Source organism: Salvelinus namaycush, chromosome 31 (genome assembly GCF_016432855.1).
Source record: "Salvelinus namaycush isolate Seneca chromosome 31, SaNama_1.0, whole genome shotgun sequence".
Classification (NCBI taxonomy): domain Eukaryota; kingdom Metazoa; phylum Chordata; class Actinopteri; order Salmoniformes; family Salmonidae; genus Salvelinus; species Salvelinus namaycush.
In genome coordinates this window covers 19,794,397-19,806,129 of record NC_052337.1, presented here as the reverse complement: position 1 = coordinate 19,806,129, position 11,733 = coordinate 19,794,397, and the positions used below count along the sequence as shown (strand labels likewise).

Below are 11,733 nucleotides of genomic sequence, written 5' to 3'. Positions count from 1 at the left end.
TTGAAGAGAGGGAGGGAGATAGTGAGAGAAGAGGGAGCGGGTAGTAGTGAATGAGAGGGGGGAGGAAGAAGAGGAGGAAGGAGGGAGGTGAGAGAGGGAGGGAGAGAAGAGAGGGAGAGAAGAGAGAGGGGAGGGAGTGAAGAGAGGGAGGAGAGAAGAGAGGGAGGGAGGAAAGGAGAGGAAAGAGAGGGAGGGAGAGACGAAGGGAGTGAAGAGAGGAGGGAGAGAAGAGAGGGAGGGAGAGAAGAGGGGAGGGAGAGAAGAGCGTGGAGGGAGAGAAGAGAGGGAGGAGGAGAGAGGGGGAGTGAAGAGAGGGAGGGAGAGAAGAGAGGGAGGGAGTGAAGAGAGGGAGGGAGAGAAAGAGAGGGAGGGAAAGAGAGGAGGGAGAGAAGAGAGGGAGGGAGTGAAGAGAGGGAGGGAGAGAAGAGAGGGAGGGAGTGAAGAGAGGGAGGGAGGAGAAAGAGAGGGAGGGAGTGAGTGAGGGGGGAGGAAGAGAGGGAGGGAGGAAGAGAGGGAGGGAGAGAAAAGAGGGAGGGATGGAGAGGGAGGAGTGAGGAGGAGGGGAAGAGAGAGGAGGAGAGGAAGAGAGGGAGGGAGAGAAGAGAGGAGAGAGAGGAGGGAAAGGAAGAGAGGGAGGAGAGAAGAGAGGGAGGGAGTGAGAAGGAGGAGGCGAGAGAAGAGAGGGAGGGAGAGAAGAGAGGGGAGGAGAGAAGAGGGAGTGAAGAGGGGAGGGAGTGAAGAGAGGGAGGGAGGGAAGAGAGGGAGGGAGAAGAGAGGGAGGGAGTGAAAGAGAGGGAGGGAGAGAAAGAGAGGGAGGGAGTGAAGAGAGGGAGGGAGAGAAGAGAGGAGGGATGAAGTGAGAGAGGGAGGGAGAGAAGAGAGGGGGGAGTGATGTGAGGGAGGAGTGAAGAGAGGGAGGGAGTGAAGAGAGGGAGAGAGAGAAGAGAGGGAGGGAGAGTGAGAGAGGGAGGGAGTGAAGAGAGGGAGGGAGAGAAGAGAGGGAGGAGTGAAGAGAGGGAGGGAGAGAAGAGAGGGGGAGAGAAGAGAGAGAGGCAGTGAAGAGAGGGAGGGAGAGAAGAGAGGGGGAGAGAAGAGAGAGAGGCAGAGAAGAGAGGGAGAGAGTGAAGAGAGGGAGGGAGAGAAGAGGGAGTGAAGAGAGGGAGGGAGTGAAGAGAGGGAGGAGTGAAAGAGAGGGAGGAGAGAAGAGGGAGGGAGTGAAGAGAGGGAGGGAGAGAAAGAGAGGGAGGGATGAAGAGAGGGAGGGAGAGAAGAGAGGGAGGGAGTGAAGAGAGGAGGGAGGGAGTGAAGAGAGGAGGGACTGAAGAGAGGGAGGAGAGAAAAGAGGGAGGGAGTGAGAGAGGGGGAGTGAGAAGAGGAAGAGAGGGAGGGAGAGAAGAGAGGGAGGGAGAGAAGAAGGGAGGGAGTGAAGAGAGGGAGGGAGAGAAGAGAGGGAGGAGAGAAAGGAGGGGAGTGAAGAGAGGGAGGGAGGAAGAGAGGGAGGGAGTGAAGAGAGGGAGGGAGAGAAGAGAGGGAGGCGAGAGAAGAGAGGGAGGGTGAAGAGAGGGAGGGTGAGAAGAAAGAGAGGGAGGGAGAAGAGAGGGAGGGAGAGAGAGGGAGGGAGGGAGAGAAGAGAGGGAGGGAGGAGTGGGAGAGAGGGAGGGGGAGAGGAGAGGAGAGGGAGGGAGAGAAGAGAGGGAGGGAGTGAATGAGAGGAGGGAGAGAGAGAGAGGGAGGGAGAGAAGAGAGAGGGAGGGAGAGAAGAGAGGGAGGGAGAGAAGAGAGGGAGGGAGTGAAGAGAGGAGGGAGAGAAGAGAGGGAGGGAGAGAGAGAGAGAGGGAGGGAGGAAGAGAGGGAGGAGTGAAGAGAGGGAGGGAGTGAAGGGGGAGGGAGAGAAGAGAGGGAGAGGAGTGAAGAGAGGGAGGGAGAGAAGAGAGGAGGGAGGAAAGAGAGGAGGAGAGAAGAGAGGGAGGGAGAGAAAGAGAGAAGTAGAGGTTGAGATGAAGTTACACAGAAGCAGTTCTATTGTGGGGAAGTGTGTGACTGCAGGCTTTTAAGGATTACTCCTTTCAGCAAGCACCACGCATGGACGCTTGCACACAGATGGTTTTGAGCCTGTGTGAATTGTAGGTGGGCCGTGGGTGGTTCAAGCGGGAGTCAAAAATAAATCACTCTCTATCTACCTCACCAGTGTTCAGGGTGTGCAGGCTTAGTTCAGCCAGACCACCACACGTGATTTAGCTAATCAGGTTTGACTTGTTAATGTGGTGATGCGCTGGGCTGGTGTAAACACATACACTTCATCATGCTCTCCTCGAACAGGTTTGAAGAAGAATCAGAACACATTATCATAGAACACTAACATGCTGTGTTCGCCATTTAATGTCTATGGACACATACGTTAACCTGTCAGAATTGTCGTGACGTTGTATTAGTTAATGTGGCGACTGGTGCTCATCGAATGATTACAAGTTTCTAATTACGTGATTAACTGAATCAAGCAATTATTAACTCATTAACTGGGGCACCATGGGAAAACTAGTTTTAATTGAGTTTCTATTCCCAAATTAACTCAAAGAATATCAGAATATCGATTTTACCACAGCCGCTAATTAACCAGTTGCCTCTAACAGTCCGTTCTGAACGTCGTATAGCCCGGGATTCTGCACGGACCCGGTCTCACTAATGAATTCGCACCACACCAGTCTTAGTTGAATGTTTATTTACTAAAAGCTAAAAATGATGATAAAAGATACACATACACAAAAACACATTCTAGGCTATTGATTAGAACTTAGTATAACGGGCCAACACACTAGGGCGCGTGGTACCCAAAATGGGGATTTAAAAGAGAGAGAAAGAGAGAAAGTACACAAGAGGAATATACATTTGGGTGAAATTGTCAGCTATGCTCATTCTAACCCTAGCCTGCCCCAAACTGCCGCTGTTATGAGTCAGAATATATGATGTAATTATTGTGGAAGGTCTCCGTGGATTTTCAGCGGGGACCGTTCAAGCTGCTCAATGAAGCACTTCTCCTGCGCACCTCTCTAGGGTGGTTCACGAACGATGTCCGTGTCCTTTGGCTTTACTGGCCTGTTCCTTGTCCTCGCTCTGGAAGGGGTCTTCGGAGGACAGATAGCTCGTAGCTCAGAGCCACAGCGTAAAGATGAAAGAGTGTAGATACCACGATTCGATGGGGAGTGGAGGCTAGGTGGTTCGGCTTGGAATACACCCGCTTAGACACGCTACCATCCGTAGCTTGGGTAGAAAAAGATTCTTTGTCTTCAACTTGTTGCGTTTTGGGTTCGTTGACCTTTTAGACCTTGCTGCAGCTCGGGTCACTTAGTCATATATGTTAATTCTGCACTCACAGGTTTTATACCCTCGGGTCAGAAGTGGGCGTAACCGCCTTCAGGGCAATTCTCTGGGCGTACCAGGTTAAGGGGCAAGGTATAGATTTTACTCAAATCCAATTTTAGACAACTAACTTCACATTTCATCTCTACCGAAACATTCTCTCTTGATTTGGACATTTTCCACACAACGTACAATTTATAAACATCAAGCATATACGAGGAAAACGCTTAACGTTACAATGTTTTCATAATAACGTAATCTATTAACCTTTAAAAAACAAAACAAAAAGACATACATTTTCAATTCATCTATCGTCAGACCACCATTGTAGTGACGGAAACCATTGTTCCAAAGTCCCTTTATTGCATGTTTACAGTTCTGAGGCTGGTCCTCCATAGTGAGAGGGACAAAGGAATGTGGTCTGTGGCTTCAGAATTACCATGGGTGTGAGGGGTCATAAAACCCCCACATCTTCAGACCCCTAGATCTCTCCTCATCTGTTGGGGTTGAGAGATAATCTGTAGGGTTGTGGTCTCCTGTAACCTGACCTGATCAGGACAGTCATGACAGAATGTAGACATTATTATGAGTGTAGTGTGATTGATCACACAGTCTTGTCTGTGTCTGACACCTTGGAGTCGAGGCGACGATGTAAGCAAAACAATGTACTAACACACAAACACACACGCACTAACACGATGACACACACTGCACACCCTTAGATTAACACCTCCCCTGATTGTCCTCTCTCTAATCTTGTTCATCTCCTGTCAAATTAGATTGATGTCCCGGGAAACACAGATCCATATAACTGTTCCCCTGGGGAGGGAGATTAATGTGGGATGGGGAACAGGGGAAAGGCAGTAAGTAGAACACTTCCCCCTAGGACATCACTCTCTCACTCTCACACACACACACACACACACACATACACATGCACACGCACGTGTGCACGTATTGCCACTGCGACGACATCCAGTATGTAAGCCTCGGTCCCATTACCTACTAATTAAGATGTGAAGGATGTCTTCTAGGAACGTGTGTGTGTATGTGTGATTGAATGCTGCTGAAAACACCTTGTTATCAAGCTGGATACACAGTCAATGTTGCAATGACAATAAAAGCCACACGATCATGCACGCGCACACACATACACACACACACACACACACACACACACACACACACACACACACACACACACACACACACACACACACACACACACACACACACACACACACACACACACAGACATATAAACAATCAAACATAAACACACACACACACATAAACACACACACTCACACACACACACACACACATACACACACACACAGTCCTATTTAAACCATGGACAGTATGTTATTGCCATTGACACTTGACACCTTGATGAATAATTGGTGTTCTAATCTTAATGCATTTAGGTATCATCAGTCTTACTGTAAAATGGAAGAAGACGCAGTCTCTCTCTCTCTCTCTCTCTCTCTCTCTCTACCGTACCTGCAGTCACGACCTCTGAATGCTTGGCTATGAAAAGCCAACTGACATTTACTCCTGAGGTGCTGACCTGTTGCACCCTCAACAACCACTGTGATTATTATTTGACCCTCCACCCGGAACAGCCAGAAGAGGACTGGCCACCCCTCAGAGCCTGGTTCCTCTCTAGGTTTCTTCCTAGCTTCCTCAATTTCTAGGGAGTTTTTCCTAGTCACTGTGCTTCTACATCTTGTCATGTTCTGACCTTAGTTTCTTTTTTATGTCTTTGTGTTAGGTTGGTCAGGGCGTGAGTTGGGGTGGGCAGTCTATGTTATTGTTCTAGGTTGTTGTTTTTCTATGTGTTGGCCTGGTGTGGTTCCCAATCAGAGGCAGCTGTTTATCGTTGTCTCTGATTGGGAGCCATATTTAGGTAGCTGTTTTTCATTGTGTGGGTGGGTATTGTTTCCGTTTCAGTGTTTTCACCATTCGGGACTGTTTCGGTTTTCATTTGATTCCTTGTCTTTTTTGTATTTTGTATTCATTCTCATTAAAAGTTTATGGATACGTACCACGCTGCACATTGGTCCGATGTTTCCTACTCCTCCTCAGACGAAGAGGACGAAAGCCGTTACACATCTGCATTGCTTGCTGTTTGGGGTTTTAGGCTGGGTTTCTTTATAAGCACTTTGTGACATCAGCTGATGTAAAAAGGGCTTTGTAAATACATGTGATTGATTTGATTGATATAGACATGCATACAACTCAAACCGAATAGGAAGTTATTCTAACCTCAACCTACACATATGGTTACCTAACAAGACATTGGCTACAAGACTCCATGGATTTGCTTCGTCTTTCAGAAGTAGCTCCTGTAGGTTGAATTTCTTTTTCTTAGACGTGAGTCAGGTTATTGTGCAACATCCAGCTCTTCAATAGCAGAATCTCAAAGACATATGTATCAGAATAGTAGCGGTAGCCTGAGATGGGAAAACATCACATGTTGTTGTAAGCTATTGGCTAATATGGGTTCTATGTTATGGCTGACGCACTGAAGATGCAGTACTTGAGTTCCATTATTTAGATGGAGAGATAAAATGAGCAAAGGGTGAGGAGGAGTAGTAGGGGAGGAGAGAGAGAGGACAGGGGAGGAGAGGAGATGACAGGGGAAGAGAGGAGAGGGGAGGAGAGGACAGGGGAAGAGAGGGAGATGAAGGGAGAGAGAGGAGAGGGGAGGAGAGGACAGGGGAGGAGAGGACAGGGGAAGAGAGGAGAGGGGAGGAGAGGACAGGGGAAGAGAGGAGAGGACAGGGGAAGAGAGAAGAGGACAGGGGAAGAGAGGAGAGGGGATGAGAGGACAGGGGAAGAGAGGACAGGACAGGGGAAGAGAGGACAGGACAGGGGAAGAGAGGAGAGGACAGGGGAGGAGAGGACAGGGGAGGAGGGTAGTAGGGGAGGAGGGTAGTAGGGGAGGAGGGTAGGAGGGTAGTAGGGAGGAGGGGAGGAGGGGAGAGAGGTGAGGACAGGGGAGGAGAGTAGAGTAGGGAGGAGAGGAGAGTAGTAGGGGAGTAGAGGACAGGGGAGGAGGGTAGTAGGTGAGGAGTAGGGGAGAGAGAGGAGAGTAGTAGGGGAGGAAAGTAGTAGGGAGGAAAGGAGAGTAGTAGGGGAAGAGAGGAGAGAAGGAGGAGAGGAGATTAGTAGGGGAGAAAAAGACAGGGAAGGAGAAGAGAGTAGTAGGGTAGGAGAGGACAGGGGAGGAGAGTAGTAGGTGATGAGAGGAGTAGGGGAGGAGAGGAGAGTAGTAGGTGAGGAGAGGAGTAGGGGAGGAGAGGAGAGTAGTAGGGGAGGAGAGGACAGGGGAGGAGAGTAGTAGGTGAGGAGAGGAGTAGGGGAGGAGAGTAGTAGGTGAGGAGAGGAGTAGGTGAGGAGAGGAGAAACGTAGGGGAGGAGAGGGAGAAACGTAGGGGAGAAAAAAGACAGGGATGAGAAGAGAGTAGTAGGATAGGAGAGGACAGGGGAGGAGAGGAGAGAAGGAGGTCAGGATAGTAGTAGGGGAGGAGAGGAGATTGGTAGGGGAGGGGAGGAGGAGGGGAGAGTAGTAGGAGAGGAGAAGACAGGGGAGGAGGAGAGTATTAGGGGAGGAGAGGAGGAGAGTAATAGGTGAGGAGAGGAGAGAAATAGGTGAAGAGAGGAGAGTAATAGGTGAGGAGAGGAGAGTAATAGGTGAGGAGAGGAGAGAAATAGGTGAGGAGAGGAGAGTAATAGGTGAGGAGAGGAGAGAAATAGGTGAGGAGAGGAGAGTAGTAGGAGAGGAGAGGAGAGAAATAGGTGAGGAGAGGAGAGTAATAGGTGAGGAGAGGAGAGTAATAGGTGAGGAGAGGAGAGAAATAGGTGAGGAGAGGAGAGTAGTAGGAGAGGAGAGGAGAGAAATAGGTGAGGAGAGGAGAGTAATAGGTGAGGAGAGGAGAGAAATAGGTGAGGAGAGGAGAGTAGTAGGAGAGGAGAGGAGAGAAATAGGTGAGGAGAGGAGAGTAATAGGTGAGGAGAGGAGAGTAGTAGGGGAGGAGAGGAAAGTAGTAGGGGAGGAGAGAAATAGGAGAGGAGAGGAGAGTAGTAGGGGAGGAGAGGAAAGTAGTAGGGGAGGAGAGTGGTAGGAGAGGAGGGGAGGAGAGTAGTAAGGGAGAGAGGAGAGTAGTAGGGGAAGAGAGTGGAGGGGAGGAGAGGAAAGGGGAGGAGAGGACAGGGGGCAGAGGATAGGGGAGGAGAGGAGAGTAGTAGGGGAGGAGAGGAGAGTAGTAGGTGAGGAGAGTAGTAGGGGAGGAGATGAGAGTAGTAGGGGAGAGGAGGAGAGTAGTAGGGGAAGAGAGGAGAGTAGTAGGTGAGGAGAGTAGTAGGGGAGGAGATGAGAGTAGTAGGAGGAGGAGGAGAGTAGTAGGGGAAGAGAGGAGAGTAGTAGGGGAGGAGAGGAGAGTAGTAGGTGAGGAGAGTTAGTGGGAGGAGATGAGAGTAGTAGGGGAGAGGAGGAGAGTAGTAGGGGGAAGAGAGGAGAGTAGTAGGTGAGGAGAGTAGTAGGGAGGAGATGAGAGTAGTAGGGGAGAGGAGGAGAGGTGTAGGGGAAGAGAGGAGGAGTAGTAGGGGAGGAGAGGAGAGTAGTAGGTGAGGAGAGTAGTAGGGGACGAGATGAGAGTAGTAGGGGAGAGGAGGAGAGTAGTAGGGGAAGAGAGGAGAGTAGTAGGGGAGAGGAGGAGAGTAGTAGGTGAGGAGAGTAGTAGGGGAGGAGATGAGAGTAGTAGGGGAGAGGAGGAGAGAGTAGGGGAAGAAGAGGAGGAGTAGTAGGGAGGAGAGGAGAGTAGTAGGTGAGGGAGAGTAGTAGGGGAGGAGAGGAGAGTAGTAGGGGAGGAGAGGAGAGTAGTAGGGGGAGAGGAGGAGTGTAGTGGTGAGGAGAGTAGTAGGGGAGGAGGAGATGAGAGTAGTAGGGGAGAGGAGGAGTGTAGTAGGTGAGGAGAGTAGTAGGGGAGAGGAGGAGAGTAGTTGGTGAGGAGAGGAGAGTAGTAGGGGAGGAGAGGAGAGTAGTAGGGAGAGGAGGAGAGAGTAGGGGAGAGGAGGAGAGTAGTAGGGGAGGAGCAGAGAGTAGTAGGGGAGGAGAGGAGAGTAGTAGGGGAGAGGAGGAGGTAGTAGGTGAGGAGAGTAGTAGGGGAGGAGATGAGATAGTAGGGAGAGGAGGAGGTAGTAGGTGAGGAGGAGTAGTAGGGGAGAGGAGGAGAGTAGTTGGTGAGGAGAGGAGAGTAGTAGGGGGAGGAGAGGAGAGTAGTAGTGGAGAGGAGGAGGGTAGTAGGTGAGGAGGAGTAGTAGGGGAGGAGAGGAGAGTAGTAGGGGAGAGGAGGAGAGTAGTTGGTGAGGAGAGGGAGTAGTAGGGGAGGAGAGGAGAGTAGTAGTGGGGAGGAGGAGTGTAGTAGGTGAGGAGAGTAGTAGGGGAGGAGAGGAGAGGAGTAGGGGAGAGGAGGAGAGTAGTGGTGAGGAGAGAGAGAGTAGTAGGGGAGGAGAGGAGAGTAGTAGGGGAGAGGAGGAGAGTAGTAGGTGAGGAGAGGAGAGTAGTAGGGGAGGAGAGGAGAGTAGTAGGGGAGAGGAGGAGAGTAGTAGGAAAGAAGAGGACAGGGGAGGAGAGGAGAGTAGGAGGGGAGGAGAGGACAGGGGAGTATAGGACAAGGGAGGAGAGGAGAGTAGTAGGGGAGGAGAGGACAGGGGAGAATAGGAGAGTAGTAAGGGAGGAGAGGAAAGTAGTAGGGGAGGAGAGTGGTAGGAGAGGAGAGGGGAGGAGAGTAGTAAGGGAGAAGAGGAGAGTAGTAGGGGAGGAGAGTGGTAGGGGAGGAGAGGACAGGGGAGGCAAAGAAAGTGGTAGGGGAGGAGAGGACAGGGGGCAGAGGACAGGGGAGGGGAGTTGTATGTGAGGAGAGGACAGGGGAGGAGAGTAGTAGGTGAGGAGAGGAGAATAGTAGGGGAGGAGAGGAGAGTAGTAGGTGAGGAGAGGAGAGTAGTAGGGGAGGAGAGGAGAGTAGTAGGTGAGGAGAGTAGTAGGGGAGGAGAGGAGAGTAGTAGGGGAGAGGAGGAGAGTAGTAGGTGAGGAGAGTAGTAGGGGAGGAGATGAGAGTAGTAGGGGAGAGGAGGAGAGTAGTAGAGGAAGAGAGGAGGGTAGTATGGGAGAGGAGGAGAGTAGTAGGGGAGGAGAGGAGAGTAGTAGGTGAGGAGAGTAGTAGGGGAGGAGAGGAGAGTAGTAGGGGAGAGGAGGAGTGTAGTAGGTGAGGAGAGTAGTAGGGGAGAGGAGGAGAGTAATTGGTGAGGAGAGGAGAGTAGTAGGGGAGGAGAGGAGAGTAGTAGGGGAGAGGAGGAGAGTAGTTGGTGAGGAGATGAGAGTAGTATGGGAGAGGAGGAGAGTAGTAGGGGAGGAGAGGAGAGTAGTAGGTGAGGAGAGTAGTAGGGGAGGAGAGGAGAGTAGTAGGGGAGGAGAGGAGAGTAGTAGGGGAGAGGAGGAGTGTAGTAGGTGAGGAGAGTAGTAGGGGAGGAGAGGCGAGTAGTAGGGGAGAGGAGGAGAGTAGTAGGGGAGAGGAGGAGAGTAGTAGGAAAGAAGAGGACAGGGGAGGAGAGGAGAGTAGGAGGGGAGGAGAGGACATGGGAGAAGAGGACAAGGGGGGAGAGGAGAGTAGTAGGGGAGGAGAGGAAAGTAGTAGGGGAGGAGAGTGGTAGGAGAGGAGAGAGGAGGAGAGTAGTAAGGGAGAAGAGGAGAGTAGTAGGGGAGGAGAGTGGTAGGGGAGGAGGAGAGTATTAGGGGAGGAGAGGAGAGTAATAGGTGAGGAGAGGAGAGTAGTAGGTGAGGAGAGGAGAGTAGTAGGGGAGGAGAGGAGAGTAGTAGGGGAGGAGAGGAGGAGGGGAGAGTAGTAGGAGAGGAGAAGACAGGGGAGGAGGAGAGTATTAGGGGAGGAGAGGAGAGTAATAGGTGAGGAGAGGAGGAGAATAGGGAGGAGAGGAGGTAATAGGTGGGGGAGAGGAGAGAAATAGGGGAGGAGAGGAGAGTAATAGGTGAGGAGAGGAGAGTAATAGGTGAGGAGAGGAGAGAAATAGGTGAGGAGAGGAGAGTAGTAGGGGAGGAGAGGAAAGTAGTAGGGGAGGAGAGTGGTAGGAGAGGAGAGGGGAGGAGAGTAGTAAGGGAGAAGAGGAGAGTAGTAGAGGAAGAGAGTGGTAGGGGAGGAGAGGAAAGGGGAGGAGAGGACAGGGGGCAGAGGACAGGGGAGGAGAGGAGAGTAGTAGGGGAGGAGAGGAGAGTAGTAGGTGAGGAGAGGAGAGTAGTAGGGGAGAGGAGGAGAGTAGTAGGTGAGGAGAGTAGTAGGGGAGGAGATGAGAGTAGTAGGGGAGAGGAGGAGAGTAGTAGGGGAGGAGAGGAGAGTAGTAGGTGAGGAGAGTAGTAGGGGAGGAGAGGAGAGTAGTAGGGGAGAGGAGGAGAGTAGTAGGGGAGGAGAGGAGAGTAGTAGGGGAGGAGAGGAGAGTGTAGGGGGAGAGGAGAGGTAGTAGGTGAGGAGAGGAGAGTAGTAGGGGAGAGGAGGAGAGTAGTAGGGGAGAGGAGGAGAGTAGTAGGAAAGAAGAGGACAGGGGAGGAGAGGAGAGTAGGAGGGGAGGAGAGGACAGGGGAGAATAGGACAAGGGGGGAGAGGAGAGTAGGAGGGGAGGAGAGGACAGGGGAGAATAGGATATTAGTAGGGGAGGAGAGGAAAGTAGTAGGGGAGGAGAGTGGTAGGAGAGGAGAGGGGAGGAGAGTAGTAAGGGAGAAGAGGAGAGTAGTAGGGGAGGAGAGTGGTAGGGGAGGAGAGGACAGGGGAGGAGAAGAAAGTGGTAGGGGAGGAGAGGAAAGGGGAGGAGAGGACAGGGGGCAGAGGACAGGGGAGGGGAGTTGTATGTGAGGAGAGGACAGGGAAGGAGAGTAGTAGGTGATGAGAGGAGAGTAGTAGGGTAGGAGAGGAGAGTAGTAGGGGAGAGGAGGAGAGTAGTAGGGGAAGAGAGGAGAGTAGTATGGGAGAGGAGGAGAGTAGTAGGGGAGGAGAGGAGAGTAGTAGGGGAGGAGAGGAGAGTAGTAGGTGAGGAGAGTAGTAGGGGAGGAGAGGAGAGGAGAGTAGTAGGGGAGGTGAGGAGAGTAGTAGGGGAGGAGAGGAGAGTAGTATGGGAGAGGAGGAGAGTAGTAGGGGAGGAGAGTAGTAGGGGAGGAGATGAGAGTAGTCGGGGAGAGGAGGAGAGTAGTAGGGGAAGAGAGGAGAGTAGTATGGGAGAGGAGGAGAGTAGTAGGGTAGGAGAGGAGAATAGTAGGGGAGGAGAGGAGAGTAGTAGGGGAGGAGAGGAGAGTAGTAGGTGAGGAGA

The 11,733-nt window shown here is 51.7% G+C and overlaps 1 protein-coding gene across 1 annotated transcript in view; it reads left to right on the top strand.

Annotated features, from left to right (window-relative positions):
• LOC120025504 (WD repeat domain phosphoinositide-interacting protein 4-like) overlaps positions 1-11,733 on the top strand; it is a 61,360-nt gene that overhangs the window by 4,314 nt on the left and 45,313 nt on the right. The gene's annotated exons all lie outside the window — the stretch shown is intronic.